The sequence below is a fragment of the Pteropus vampyrus genome, unplaced genomic scaffold (assembly GCF_000151845.1).
Source record: "Pteropus vampyrus isolate Shadow unplaced genomic scaffold, Pvam_2.0 Scaffold107, whole genome shotgun sequence".
Lineage (NCBI taxonomy): Eukaryota > Metazoa > Chordata > Mammalia > Chiroptera > Pteropodidae > Pteropus > Pteropus vampyrus.
This window is the reverse complement of record NW_011888888.1, coordinates 1,718,408-1,734,435: the sequence shown is the minus strand read 5'-3', so window position 1 is coordinate 1,734,435 and position 16,028 is coordinate 1,718,408. Positions and strand designations below refer to the sequence as shown.

The window sequence follows — 16,028 nt, the reverse complement described above, 5'->3', positions numbered from 1 at the left end:
AATCAATGTTGTGCTTGTAATTTAAAATATAATCCCTTACCAGCACCACTCTGCATTTATTTCATACTTCAGATGCTTCTCATGCTCCGCTAGGTCAAGGACTATAAAAGATATATTAATGTATGTCTAGTTCTGTAATCAATAAAACTAAATTAAACTATCCTTTAACCAGTGAAGTAAAAGATTAGTGTTTAGATCTGGGATTAACAACTGAAAATAGGCCATTCTGTGATTTCCTAAAGGACACAGCACAGTTTAGTTTTGAGTGTCAAAGAAAATCTATTTTCAGACAAACGCTTCATTATGGACAGGCGCGTATCCCACTAATGACGATATCTTTATTTTTAGTTCCTGAAGCATCTACTCTCTATTGTGATATAAAACTTCTTTCCCCCACCAATCTCAATTCTATTAACCGAATTTTTCTAACCTTTTCTTTGTTTTTGAAATATAGTCTCCAGTCACTTTAACCTTGATTACTGTCGTGACAGATATTAAAATGAAGGTCAATGTGTTTATATTTCTGTTGCGACCATTTTGACTACAAGTATTCAAATAGTGCATAAATTCTCACTGAAGCCCTTAAGTCTGAAACTAAAGATGTGTGTACAAAAACACCATGATTCTGTAGAATTCAGAATTGGCCATTTTGCTTTCTTATAAAATTGGTCAAAATGAAATATATGTTTCATTCTATTCATTTGCTTTTTCCTGTTCTGTTTAACTCACTATTATTTCCTTTGTTCTTATTTGTAGTTTTCCCACTCCTACACCAATTTTCTTTCTGCTGATCCCTTGAATAATAGATATTGACATCACTGTCTGTAGTCTTTAACACTTTTATTAAATCCAATATCTTTCATAAAAAGTCAGTCACACCTTAGGGAACCAGAAGCTTACCAAACATTAGCTAACCTCACTTTATGGCCAAATCCTTTTTTCTTATTGCTCTAACGCTTATTTTATCAACTGCTCTTACTATCTTTTTTTTTTTAAAGCATTTTATTATTAGTTTCATGTATATAGTACATTGGTTAGACATTTATATAGTTCATGAAACGATCCCCCAGATTACTCTGTCACTGCTCTTATCTTCTAATCAAGGATTATGATTGTTACAATTGAGGTCTGGAGCTGGGGCGAGGCTGGTGTGACCCCACACCTCCTCACCGTAGCAGGTCTGAATTTCCTGGAGGCAGTGAACTCAAGATCCAGACGCTGCAACAATAAACAAGACGGCATGGTACTGGCAGAAAAACATACATAGACCACTGGAGCAGAACTGAGAGTCCAGAAGGAAACCCCCATTTATGAGGGCAAATAATTTTCAACAAAAAAGCCAAAAACATACAGTGGAGAAAGAAAAGCCTCTTCAATAAATGATTCTGGGAAAACTGGAAAGCCACCTACAAAAGAATGAAACTAGACTGTTGTCTAACACCATACACCAAAATTAACTAAAAATCGATTAAGGACCTGAATATAAGACCTGAAACAATAAATTGCATAGAAGAAAACATAGAAACTAAACTCAGGGAACTTGGACTCAAAGAGGATTTTATGAATTTGATCTTAAAGGCAAGGGAAGTAAAAGCTAAAATAAATGAATGGGACTACATCAAACTAAAAAGCTTCTGCTCAGCAAAAGAAACCATCAACGAGGTAAAGAGGCAACCATCCTAATGGGAAAATATATTTGCAAGCAACACCTATATATATATAACATATATAACATATATGTGTTTTATATATATAAAACACATATAATTCAATGACTTACTATTGAATTGTTCACTTGAAACTTATTGGATTTCATTAACCAATGTCACTATAAAAAAAAAGATCCAGGTGCTGCAGCAGCGGGCGGATGAGGCGGAGAACCCTGCCCAGGGCCTGCAGCAGGAGCTGGATGGCTAGTGCCAGTGGCGGGAGAAAGTCAAAGGAGATGTAACAGCCCTCAATCAACACATCCAACTCCTTGAGGAGGAGTTGGATAGGGCTCAGAATGACTGGAAGAAGCAGAAAAGGCTGCTGATGAAAGCGAGGGAAGAATGAAGGTGATAGAAAAATGGCCAAGAAAGATGTGAAGATGGAGATCTAGGAGTTGAACTCAAGGAGGCCAAGCACATTGCACAGGAGGCCGACCACAAATATGAGGAGGTAGCTTGTAAGTTGGTCATCCTGGAGGATGAGCTGGAGAAGGCAGAGGGGCATGCGGAGGTGTCTAAACTAAAATGTGGTGACTCAGAAAACTCAAGAATGTCCCTAACAATCTGAAGTCGCTGAAAGGTGCTTTTGAAAAGTATTCTGAAAAGGAGGATAAATATGAAGAAGAAATTAAACTTCTGTCCAACAGACTGAAAGAGACGACCCTTGCTGAATTTGCAGAGATAATGGTTGCAAAACTGGAAAAGACAACTGATGACCTGGAAGAAAAACTTGCCCAGGCCAAAGAAGAGAACTTGGGCTTACATCAGACACTAGATCAGATACTAAATGAACTGAACTGTATATAACCAAAACAGAAGAATCTTATTCCAACAGAAGCTCCAGACCTCTGTGTCTTTCTCTTCTCTTGTAAAAAGTTTCTTTTGTTACTGCATCTGCACTTTGCTGGAAGTGCCAAGCAAATTATGAATATGTGACCAAATATTTTGTATCAGAGAAGCTTTGAGCACCAGTTAAATCTAATTCCATTTTTTCCCAGATGCTGCCAGCTTTTTTAGCTCTATTTTTATATTTAAATTGCATTTATTCCTAAGGTAGGCAGAGTGTTTCCTATTGAATGTAGTCTCTTAAGACTGAGAGCATTTTGTTCCTGGGTGATTAGACAACCCCACACAGACTCTAATATCTAGTCACGGGTCAATTTACAAGGTTGGAGAATAGAACCTCTGGGCCACTGTTAGACACACTACAGGAAGCCAGGGACCATCATATTAAAATGGGTGGAGATTTTCCATCCAGAGCAAGGTGGGGTGCTATTGTGGGAAGTCATAAACCACAGATAGATTAATTTAATCATTCTGGCTCTTTTCCACACTGTACCATTCAGAACAAACATCCTTTCAGCAGTCAGCATGAGAATGCTTGGGAAATAGTCAAAATATTTACTCTGATATGAAGCCATCCACTCAGCAGGAACAAATATGGTAGAATTTAGTCCTGTTTAGGGGAATCACATTGAAGACTACTCACCATCAATAATTGGGCAAGAGTGTTTTTCTAATAATAAATATAGGTCCGAAGGGGCTTCTCTGGCAGCAGAAATAAAGTAACTGGCTTAACTTCATCTCTTCTGTACTTTAGGGAATGTTAAATTGAAGACTTACATATCTAGGATTTTAATTCCTTCTTCGGGACCAAGTTAATAAAAGACCAGGAAACTTCTGATTAAACTGGATATGGAATATTTTTGTAGACATGGCTACACATTTTAGCTTTGTTATATTCTGGCTTTCTCCATTAACATCTCAGAGCCGAAACATTCCATATTTCTCAGCAGTGTGGGGGGCCAACTAAAGTTTACAATTTTGACTAAAAATCGCTCTGCTTCTAGTTTATCTGACTCCTCTGCCCCTCATTCCTATTTATTATGCATCACACTACCCAGGAGATACACTAGCAAATTGTGCAATTGAATAAAACTCACATTTTTCATTTATTTTCTTATAATTGTATTATATGTAATAGTATCACTTTTTCTACATTTTGGTCAAATAAATTTTTACATAAACTACAAAAAAAAGGTACAATTGAGTTCCCATTTTTTCTTTTCACCACTCAACATTGGATTTTGATAAATTTTGAATATATAGAAAGGTTGAACTATATGTATAATGAATATCCATACATATACCCATACATAGTCAACTATGAACATTTTACCATAGTTGCTTTATTGCCCAACTATGCATTTATGCATTCTTTCATCCTTCTATCAGCCCGTTTTAATTTTTTGATGCAGTAAATTGCAGATATCAGTATACTTCATCTCTAAAGGCTCAGCACATATATCATTAACTAGAGTTCTATATTGGTTTATATTTATTTATTTATTTTTCTTTCAAGTAATATGTATGTACATATTACGGCCTACACCAATCTTAAGCTTGCCATTTGCTGAGCTTTGACAAACGTATACACTTGTGTACACTCAACCCCTGTCGAAACAGAGAACATTACTGCCCCTCCACAGAGTTTGCCCATGTCTCTTTCCAACTGATCCTCACTCACCCTCCTCCTACCCCAGGCAACCAGTGTTCTCATTTTTTCTACTGCAGATTAGTTTTGTGAACCCATTTCTTCTTTGATTTCATCAAGTTTGGCCTCTATTCTGTAGCATAGTTGAAACTGTGTCAAGCATTGTCTACATAGATTATCCAAAGACCCTTGTAAGTTTGTGAAATAAATACTTGGCTAAGTGGTATCTTTACCAAGGCATCATGGAGTCCCAGAAAACTTGAATGTCAGGGACTGTTTTTTCTATTTGCCCTCTATAATATGAGTGGATACTTTCAGGATGGAAATTAGTGCTTTCTTAGTTTACTCTAAAAGAAAAGTTTTATCTAGTGGGGCTTTCAATTTTAAAGTAATATAAATGGAACAAATTCAAGAGGAATTGTAAAAAAAAGAAAAGAAAAACCTAAATGTTACTTTATTCATAGTTATCTAGGGGGCAAAGTAGCTAGTGCTCTCTGTGGTTGATGATAACCATAAAGATGATGATATTTTAAATGTGTGAAGCCATACTTTTTTTTCAAAGTACTTTCACATTTTTCAATCTTTAAAATCAGGAAATAAACTTTAGAATTATCTTCATCTCTAAGAGAAGATTAATACTGCAACTAATGTAATTGTTATGGTAATTTACCACATCAGGATTTGTTCTTAAAACCAAAGTATATGTGAAAATCTAGGAGAATTGAAGCACCTTTACATCAATCAATGCTAGATTGTTTGTAATACAAATGATTAGTAACAATTTCAGCATCCACACATAGGGGACCAGTTAAAATAAATTGTTTCAGCTATACAATGGAATACTTCCCCTTCTCTGCTTCCGCCTCCTGAATATATCATTTACATTGTTTTATTTTTTCCTTTATGATTTCATAACCATAGGGTTTTACAGATGGAAAGAACTTTGGGGTCATCTAGTTCCGTTCTCTCATTTTATAGAGAAAGAAAAACTCTTAGCGAGATTAAATAATATCCCTAACAGAAGTCAAAATAGGACTAGACCCAGATCATCTGATTCAATAACCTTTGGTTTCATATTTTCCTCTGTTGTCAAGTCCTGTGGATTTGTGCTTAAAGATGACAATTGCATATATCTCTTCATTTTTGCTGAGTTTGCCAATGTGGGCTCTAATTATCAAAACTGGATGTCACTCAGACTAATCTTTCCTCTCAGGTTCATCTCGTATTCTTTTGTCTCACTTATTTTCCTAATAAAGACTTATATCAGGCATCCTTGTATTCCAGAAACTTCAGTGATTGCCATTAAATCAGGTCCTCAGTTCTCAAGGATCTCACTACTCTAATTCTATCCTGCTTCTTCATCCTTATTTCCCACTCTCCCTAACCTGCATTTGCTTATTAGGTTGGTCTCACTATCCCCTAGCTGTATGCGAATTCCTGTGCTGGCTCCTATGTTGATTCGTTATTCTGGTATCTCTCCCACCGCCCACCTCCCTCCACTTAGCCACTTTCATACAGTTCATAGTTCAAAATCCAGCTTAAGCTCTACCTTCTCCATGAAACATTTTCTAATTTTTCTCAACTGCGATTATTTCTCATCCCTGAGTATATACTACAACATCCCACTTAGCAAGTGATACTAGCCTCCGTAACAGATAAAACCCCAAATCTCAGTGGCTTAACATTATAGAAGTATACTTGTTGTGCATTGATAACAATGTATAAATATCGGTGTATTGGCAATGGTGGTGGTGGGGAGTATTGTGCTTTTTGCAGTCATTTAGGGATCCAGGGTGAAAGAGGCTCTGCCATCTTTAACACAAAGCTCCCAGAGTTGCCCAGCCATCAGCATCCAACTTGAAGTTTGATAAAGAGCAGAGAATGCATATCTGCATGTTGGCCACCTCAGTCTAGTAGGGACACATCACAACACTTGATGCTGAGAACTACTCTCAGGGCTCCACCCCACCGTATGCTGGGAAATGTATCCCCTGCCCGAGCATCTGCCTCACTGAAACTACTGAACTCCCTGGAAGGGAAGCACAAATCTCTAGAGGGTAGCTAGGTAGTTTTGTTGCAATGTTATCTTGCACTGATTTCTAATTTCTTGGTCTCCTCAGTTCCTCAGCTGGTTTTATACTGTAGCTACAATTCCACAAATACATATAGCAAAATGAAAGTCTGGAGTTAGTGCATGTGCAGTGAATATTTGTTAAATAACAGAATAATTTACATAGCTTTTTTTTTAAGTTCTTAATTCTTAAATTAAACAAGAAAGAAAAAATAAATAACAAATCTTTTTTAAAAGCACATTTGCAATGTATTTTCATTTCACACACAAAGCGAAACTTAGCTGGATTGTCTTCAATTAATATTCTTTCCAGCTTCAAAAACTATTCTCAATTGCTGCATTTTGTTTCCCTTTTCCCTCTTAAATGTTTTCCATTATAAAAAAATTGACACACATACAAAAATAGAGGCAATATTATAATACAACCTCATGTACACATCACTTGGCTTCAGTAATGACTGACTCCTGACCAGTCTTGTTTCATCTATGTGCTCCATTTCCCTCTCACACTAAATTTTTAAAACTAAACATAAATCTATTATTTTATGTGTAAACATCTCTGTTTGTATTGCTAATGGATAAAGCCTAAAAAACCCCACAATACTATATTTATTTAATAACAATCACGCTTTATCACTAAATAATCCAGTTAGTATTCAGATTTCCCCTATATTTTAAAAACAATTGGTTTGTTCAAATCAAAATCCAAACAAAGCTTAGGCAGTACATTTTAGATATACCACTTAAATATTTTAAACATTGTAATTCTTCTCCCTGTGCTTTTTATCTTAAAATTTATTTGTTGAAAAAAAAATCATTTGTCTTATAATAATATTCAAATTCTGGGTTTGGGTGATTCTATCCTTGTGGTTCATTTAATATTTGATTTTTTATCATAGGCTAAATGTATAAAATGTATATATATATTAATGCCTAGACATAAAGAAAAATGACAGCTATTTTCCACTGACACAGTATGCCTACTAGTACTTGTCTGGTCACACACAGTATGTTTGAAGAGTAGAATTAGAAGGCAGATTTCGTTTTATCTTTGGCTTTGTTATTGTTTTTTTTTTTTTACTTTTAATTGTGGAGAATTTTAAATATACATGAAAGTATGCAGAATAGTACAATGAATCCTTATGTACCCATCACTTAGTCCCAATATCCGTCAACCTAAGTTTATTTCTATCCCATCCCTTCCCTCATCTCCTTCCCCTTTTGTATTATTCTGAAGCAAACATTATAGACATTAGAACATTTCATTGTTACATATTTGAAGCATATTTCTCTAGAAGACAAAAACACTTAAAAAAACCCCTACGATATCAATTATTATGCCTAAAATTCCTTAATATAATTAAGCAGTTGATATTTTTTTTCCTGTTTTAGAAACATAAACTTTTTTAGTTTCATTTTTTGAATCAAGATCCAGTCATGAAAATTGTGATTATTTCTCTTAAATCTATGTTATTTTTCTCTTTTCTCTTTGCAATTTACAGGTTTTTCGACTTGCAGCTTCCCCCACAGTCTGGATTTTGCTATTTACATGCCTGTGATATAGTTACAAAGCAGCTTTAAACATAGAAAATGTTTATGCATACTATTAGTCGGAAAAGTCAGGAGTGCATGAGTGTAACTGCGTATGGCTGAATTTTATATAACACATAAACCATGGTTTGCAGCTGGGAACAGGAAAACATAAACTTGACAATTCGTGATAATCATTTCCACACTGGAACTTTTTCTCTTGTGACTAAGTACCAAGTCAAATTAAATTCTTCCTCTTCTCTTCTCCCTGGGGAGGACTAAGTTCCTGGGCCAGAGTCATCAAATATATATGCTGTTCTTTACTCAGTCCTCTTGTTTAATCGAGGTTGAGGCTATTTGTTCATCCTGCATTTGTCCCAATTTCATAGGCTTGTTGTAAAAACTCAATGGTCAGTCGGTCCTCCAAAGAGACAAGAAGGAGAGATTCAGAGTTGGTGAGAGTAGACTGTAGATGCTAATGTGTGCTGAAAAGCTGCCTCTGGCACTCTTTCCTTTACTGGGGCAAAACCAAAGAAGGTCATTGTAATACCCAGATTTACTTAGATGAATCACAAGTTTGGAATAGCACCCAGCCAATAGGACAGCTGGGCCGCAAGGACTGAGGTAGTCCTGGCAGATGGGCTGAGTGCAACATTGTAGAACCTTGCACATGCCAGGATGGTGTAGGGGAAACTGCTGAGAAGTTTTAAGTTTCTGAAGGGTTTGAGGGTGTCCAGGGAAGCAGGAGAGACTGAGTATGTGGATCTTGAGGCTGAAGCAATAGCAGGGACCATGGACACCAGTAATGGATATCACATGCCACTTGTGATAAACTACACCTCAGGCGATGGATATATGTGACCCACCAAGGACCATGTGAACAACTACACTGCAGAAGTCCCTCATCCCCTAATGCTGAAGGGTAGTTAAGACTTGCTGGGGAAAGTTAGCTCATCCTCATGAGAAAGGGAAACAGAAGAAGGAGAATTTTGAATCGAAATGAATATTTACTGGTTTTAAACGGAAAGAGACTGAATTATCTTCAAGTAGCAAGATGGAGTTAATTTTCCTTCCATCAGCAGAAAGGGGACCTAGAAAAGATAAAGACACATTTCACCACATCTGGGTTATAACTATACATTTTCAACCCACTACATAACTCACATTTATATGTTTATTTTTAAATGTCTATCTTCATTATATTGTAAGTTGCATGAGGGTACAGACAGATCATTCCTTTTTACGTTCTTAGCACCCCAGTGCTTAGCACCTGACGGATACTGAAGAAGAATTTATTGAATGAATATTAGACCCACACATGAACGCTCCTTCCATAATACAGAGCAAGTACTTGACGATCTTTTCCTTCCTGGAGGAATATATATTTCTTTGGGCACAGTCTGTCTTGCTGTTGAAAGCCAGTTCTGTCTTGGGTGGCTCTGAAGGTAAATCTGCTTTGGTTGTTTTTATGGATGTTACTTAAGATACTGAAGACAGTGTTTGTCTTCTCTGACCTTATTTTGTATCCAGAGAGTATATTGGATATAGCAGTACCATAGCTATATTTCATATTCTGTGAAAGATGCTGAACACTCAGCAGTGATTGCCCACCACCAACATTGTCCTAGTTCTTTCCTTAATTCCAGCACTTTCTCTCCTTTTCCCTTCCAGCCTGGGATCCAATCTATTCTCATTCTCCTCTCGTTTTTCTGTGCTACCACTCTGGTCTGTCCTTCCCATTTATGCCCCCAAGCTTCACCCCCTTTCAGGGTAGAACTCCTGGCCAGACAAGGGCCATATGTCCAGGATGGTTCCCATTTCAGGTAGAGTCTTTGGAAAAACCAAAAAGAAATTTTATAAAATAGTCGAAATGTGATTTAATATCTATATCTTTAAACCATTCATTTGTATTCCACCTCATTTATAAAAGTATTAGAGGTAAGTATATCTTAGTAAAACATTTGTTGTAAATAAATTCACTAACCAGTAAAAAGACCTATGAACTCTGATTTAGACTTGGAAAATATGAACCCCCATGATACAGACATACCCCGGAAATAATCCAGGTTTGGTTTCAGACCACCACAAAAAAAAGTGAGTATCAAAATAAAGCAGGTTGTAATCTTTTTGCTGGTGGACTTTCTTGCCTTCAGTTTGTGAAAAATGGAACATCTGTGAAGCATAGTAAAGCAATGCACAATAAAACAAGGTATGCCTGTACAGTATTTCCTGGAATTGCCTGATAAAAATTATTTGTGTTGCTTGTTAAATACACAAATTTCCTTGGCTTTTTCCCTGGAGATCCATTGGGTGGGCCTGAAGTCTTTTTTTTTTTTTTTTTTCCTTTAGGTAATTAGTTTTATTTGATAAGTTTAAGAACAATTGCTCATGTACATAACGAGGACTGGGAGGATGAAGACACATGAGGAATAGGGACACAAGTTGTGGGGAAGGTAAGGAAATTTCTGAGTGAAAAGGAATTTGATCCAGCACTCTTCTTTTCTTTTCCCAGTATGAATATATCTGTGTGAATGCTGATAATAAAAAGTTTATTGGATTATGGAAAACAGAATATTTATGTTGGCAAAAGATAAAATTATCTTAAAAAAAAATTTTTTTTTGTGGTGACATTGGTTAACAAAATCCAGTAAGTTTCAGGTATACAATCAACCGTATATATATGCATTGCATTGTGCATTCACCGCCTATAGGTAGATTTCTCTCTGTCATCATATATTTGACTCCTTTTACCCCATTTACCTCGCCCCTTCTCCTCCCTCCTCCTCTCTGAGATAAAACTATCAAAATAAAATAAAAACTGAAAATGTTGGTCAAGCTGTGTCAAATAGTACTAATTATAGTCACTTCAATGATGTCCTTACTGTCGTAGCTTATTAACATGCAACACCGTTTGATTAAGCTGTTAGTGTAAGCTGTAAGAACAGTAACTTGCCTCCCTCTGAATACCTATTTATATATTTTTATAATCAATCTTCATAGGTAGTTGCAGATATAGTATGAATAGATAAGGCCCTTTCTTTATTCTTATTTTTGAAATTTAAGGTGAATACCTTTTGGAATAGCGGGTTACTCATTTAATAACCTCTGCCTCTTTACATCCCCCTTGGATAGGGGCATTTCACACTTCAAAACTTATCGTGCTTGGTAAAGAACAGTACTCACGGAAAGGGAAAACCCCAAACCTTTGTGCTTTAAGGCCTTCACCGGTGCTCTGAGGGCTTAGTTGCCCTTCATTCCCTGTGGTCTCAGGATCACTGGGATGGAGGCATCTGGGAAGAAGAGCTTTTGGGGAGGTCACTGTGTGTGAGGGGCGGGCATAACAAGAACCTTGGAGAGCTGGGATGGGCTGCTGCTGCTGCTGCAGGACCTCAGACACAGAGGGGCCTCCTGGAGGTTAGCAGTCTAGAGACTTCCAGGCTTTCGGGTTTAGGAACCTGTCATAGTACCCATTGCTTAAAAGGTGAGATTAGTAAAACTAATGATTCCTAAAGAACACAGTTTTTGTAGTGTGACTCTGTTCTAAACAAAACATAGCCCAATATGAAAGAGGGTCCACAGTGCAAGTTTGGGGGCTCTTACGGTCTCCTCTCCCTGGAATCTGTGCTCTGCTCTTTCACGTCAGCCATCTGGCTTCTGGCCAGAGACAGCAAATTTTCTAAGCCTGTTGCACTGAAAACTATCGTCACTCAGAAAAATTCCCAGTTGCTCAGTACTTCCCAAATGTTGAGTACTTTTAGAAGTTTTCAGCCTTGCAATGATGTCTATTCATTTAATATTAGTTTAATATTATCTCTGTCTGCTTGTATGGAAATGATAGCATGGTGCCAGCTGATCAGGTACTGATGGAATTCAGCATTGAAGGACCTTGATCACATTATCCATAGAGAAAAACTGAATTTTGGTTTACATAGACGAGCACCACTGCTGCACATATTTACCAGTCTCATCATGTCCTCTCTTTAGATGTCTCTACAGACTTGGGACATCACCAAAGAATGACAAAACAGGGCCTTCAGAGTTTCCCACAATACATTTTCATGAATCAAAGGAAAATAACATTGTTCATAGAGGCGGATTGTATTAGGATTATTTGAGCCCTTAGCTGGGTTTATTTCTTTGCTGATTCAGCCTTCTCCTTTGTGTCTGCCTTTCCATCTGTGTGTGAAAAGGGGATAATTACACCTGTTCCTCATTTGCCTCAGAGGGATGTTACAGAGATTCATTTTAAGAGTCTATATCACTTTTTGAGTGTGGAGAAGTATAATTATAAGAAAATATATTTTAATTGCAGTGGTCCTTGCAAATCTTCAGTAATTCCAGTCATCATTATATCGATAAATACGCATTATTCCATTTCATTACATAAAAGTTGTCTCTTCAATCTCTGTGAGTTTTTCCCAAAGTGTGTATGTCTAAGAGGAGGGAGTTTGGAGAATGGATAATCAGCCACAAATGTAATTTTTAAAATCATCCATTTTCTTTTAACTTCAGGCTTGAAGCTGAAGGAGATGAGCTAAAGAAATGACAAGAAGTGAGCGGCAATCTTGAACTCCACTATGCAGCCTCTGATATTTTTCTGGCTTACGATCAAAAGAGATCACTTGAGTCAGACAAGATTTTTTCAGGTCAGAAATGCCTGTTTCTGTTGTTGTTGTTGTTGTTGTTGTTGTTTTAACTTCCTGCATATATCTTGGTGAATCACTTAGAACTTTTTAACTGACAAGTTTTCCTAAAGATTTGAAAGAAAATCAAAAGTCAGTTGACATGATTCCTATAATATCAACTGTTGATTATGGAAGACACAAGGCTATCACAGATATATTAGAAATACTAGTTTCTTCCAAAATAAAATGTTCCCTGTTATTAAATTTTCATTGTGTATCAAGGAGGAAAGCAATAGTTGTTTCCTGAAAATTGATAAGATTTCATTAACACTGCTAAAATTTCACCAGCAACATAGGAAACAGTAAAGAAAAGTACAACAAATACGTAGAAATCCAGCAATCCAGAACGAAGTGATTCCTATGTTCTTCTGTTCCACACTACTCATTCTGATCTCCCATTATGAAAATGAACAATGAATGTTTGTAAAATGCCTGCTACATGCTGGGATAATGATTCTCAAGTGTGTTCCCCAGACAAGCATCACCTGAGAACTTGTTAGAAATGCAAATCAGAAACTCTGGAGGTGGAGCCCAGCAATCTGTGTTCTAACAAGTGCTCCAAAAGTTTCCCATATATGCTAAGGGTGCCTCTAAAGCCAGAATTTCACAAAATCATCTGGAGGTGAGGACTGGGCTGAGCATCCTGTGGGCTGTATGGGTAGTGGCTGATCACAAAAAAGCACAGAGTCTATCCCTCTGACTTATTAGGGGGTGCTCTTCTGTCTGAGCCAGCTCAGGACTTGTATTTTGTGAGGGGAATTATTCTCCTCTGAGATTCAAATCTCATTCCATATAAATGCTCTAATGGGAGATATTCCGACTTGTGGTTAATACTATGTGCCATGAAAAGAAAGCTTTTCTCTATTCCTCTTATAACATTAGCTTAAAGAGCTGGAGGAGGGACCCAAGTTGGAGAGAAAAAGGACAAGAGGCCGGAAATGGTTCTATCCCTACTGTTACTGCCTACTAACTCCTACCACTATTCTTTTTCTCTCGACTTCCCTCTGTCCAGCATGTTCTTCAGTGAACACTGGGAGAGGGGAAAGATTGAAGGTGACATATGTGCTAGAGATGGCTCAGAGAGAGGATATCCGAGTCCTGTCCCCCCACCTTACCCATTAGCCTACAAGATTTTAATTCCAATCAGAATTCTAATTGCACTTTAGCTAACCATAACTATCTCATATCCAGCCTCACTCCCTTCTCACTCTCCTCAGACAAAAAGCAATTCCTGGAAATAGAAGTTGTCTTTCACTTAAACAGGATTTGACTATGATACATGTCCCAATTTCAGCTGTTAGCTACCTGGTTTCCAACTGGAGCCTTGATGCCTACCTCAGTCCTTGTTGGAGAGTGCCTGGCCGGTGTGGCTAACTTCCTGAGGCCCACTGAGCATTTCAGTCTTGCTCACATAGTCTTAGCTGTCAGATTTGGGGACTAATCATATGTGCAATCAATATTCCCTGCAAGAAACCTTCCTTTAGGAAGCTTTTGATCTTTCCAACATCAAAGAAAAACTGGGAGAGAGCAGGCATTAATTTTCACCTATGATTTAAAATTAATATGTAAAATATATGAAAGAGAAAGAGGAAACTGAGTGGATCAGCTACCTGAGACTACCTGAGACGTCTGGGTCTTTATTCCAGTATTAGTCTTTTATGAAATGATTTCAGTTGCACAAACTGAAAGACTTGGACTGAATGACAGAGGACAGAAAGGTTGGCTTATTTGAAGTCCATATAATCAATATGCATCCAGTTAGGATTTTTCTAACACTGAAAGAAACTGTGACTAAGACATTTTAAAGCAAAAATTAAAAACATTGCTAGAATATTAGAAGGGTTTAATTACCTTCAAAGAACTCTCAGGTATATACCCAGTGGTCTATGGGTAAAAGAAACCTATACTTTCTTTTTTGAGGGGGAAGAATTGGGGAGTAGAAGTGAACTGCTATTTAAAAATATTCCCTAATATTTCCTAATCCCTAATTCTGTTTTTCTGGTTTGCCTTGTAGAATGTGTCTTATCCTGCTATCCAGGCTATCTTTCACTGTTAAAATTTTCATGTTTCCTTGGTTACTAGATTTGCAATATTTTTCCTAAGCTTTTCTCCATATATAGACTTGGTGACACAGGTTGATGAGTGGATATCTTTTTTTAGGTTATCGTATTGCTACTATAGTTAAGAATCATAGAACTATTTATAATTAAAAGTGACTATGGGGAATCATGGTCCAACTTCTTTTATTTTACTAACAAAGAAACCAAGTCCAGAAAGTTTGAATGACTTGCCCACGGTCACAAAACCACCTAATACCAGCATTGTGACAAGAATTCAGGCTTCTTAACTCTTAGTGACTGACTACATCACCCACATCACCCTTTCGCTTTGCTAGTTTTTTTCCTTTTCTTTTTTTTTTGTAAAAAATCATTTATTATTATTTATGCCTACAGCACCTGGTCTTCCTAGGTGGTCTCTCATCCAAGTACTAACCAGGCCTGACCCTGCTTAGCTTCCAAGATCAGACAACGGGCTTATTCAGGGTGGCATGGCAGAGATCATGGACCTTGGCTTCACTAGGGCATGAACCCAGGACCTTCTGCGTGTAAAGCAGACATGCTAACCACTACACTATAGAACCACGTCCATCTTTTTTTCTTTTTAATACTTGAAATTCTTTACCCTCTTGAGATTCAGCTGAGTATTTGGCCAACCTGGTGTAAATATCAGGCTTTTTCTTAAGTGACAAGGTTTTGATACCATCAAAGAACACCCAGACAGGGAACTATACTATCTGCTCCCAGGGGTGGACACAGATTAGATGGACATTTGGAAAGCTGAAGGCCCTGAAGGGAAAAGGGTGCCAGTATTAACGGCAGGCTGCCATCACTACTAAGTATTCTGATGGTATTCTGATTCCACAGAGGATGGAGAGAGAGATCTCTTTCCCGCTGTCTTCGTAGTTTCTCTTTCAGCAGATCCAGAGACCAGTCTTGACTAAAATGACATAGATACGGATCATCTTTTTAAAGAAAAATTCTGTGATGGGGGAATTAAGCACGAAATTTGGAAAAAGTTTGGATTTTCAATACTAAAGAAGGTTTAAATATTTCAAAAATATTAAATGAACATGAAGGGAAACATGAATAGAACCCTCAATAAAGTTTTTAAAAATCTCCTACAAATATCAATGCTTCCAGAAATTATTTCCAGAAAATAAATGGTTTTAAGAGGACTATGCATAACCATTTTGATGATTAACTGCTTGGATCCTCCTTTTTTGTTTGTTTTTAATTTAAAACATTTTAAAATTACAGTTGACATTCAATTTTAGGTTAGTTTTAGGTGTACAGCATAGTGATTAGATATTTATATTTTTCATAGTCATCTCCCTAATAAGTCGAGTACCACCTAACAGTATATGTAGTTGTTACAATATTATTGACTATATTCCCTATGTTGTACTTTACATCCCCATGACTATTTTATAACTGCTCTTGGGTCCTCTTTTGAATGCGCTGGTTTCTATTTCTCTGAAG

General features: G+C 37.0%; 1 pseudogene; it reads left to right on the top strand.

Annotated features, from left to right (window-relative positions):
* The first annotated feature begins 1,836 nt into the window (after window positions 1-1,836).
* Window positions 1,837-2,545, top strand: LOC105295530 (annotated as a pseudogene).
* Window positions 2,546-16,028: the final 13,483 nt, after the last annotated feature.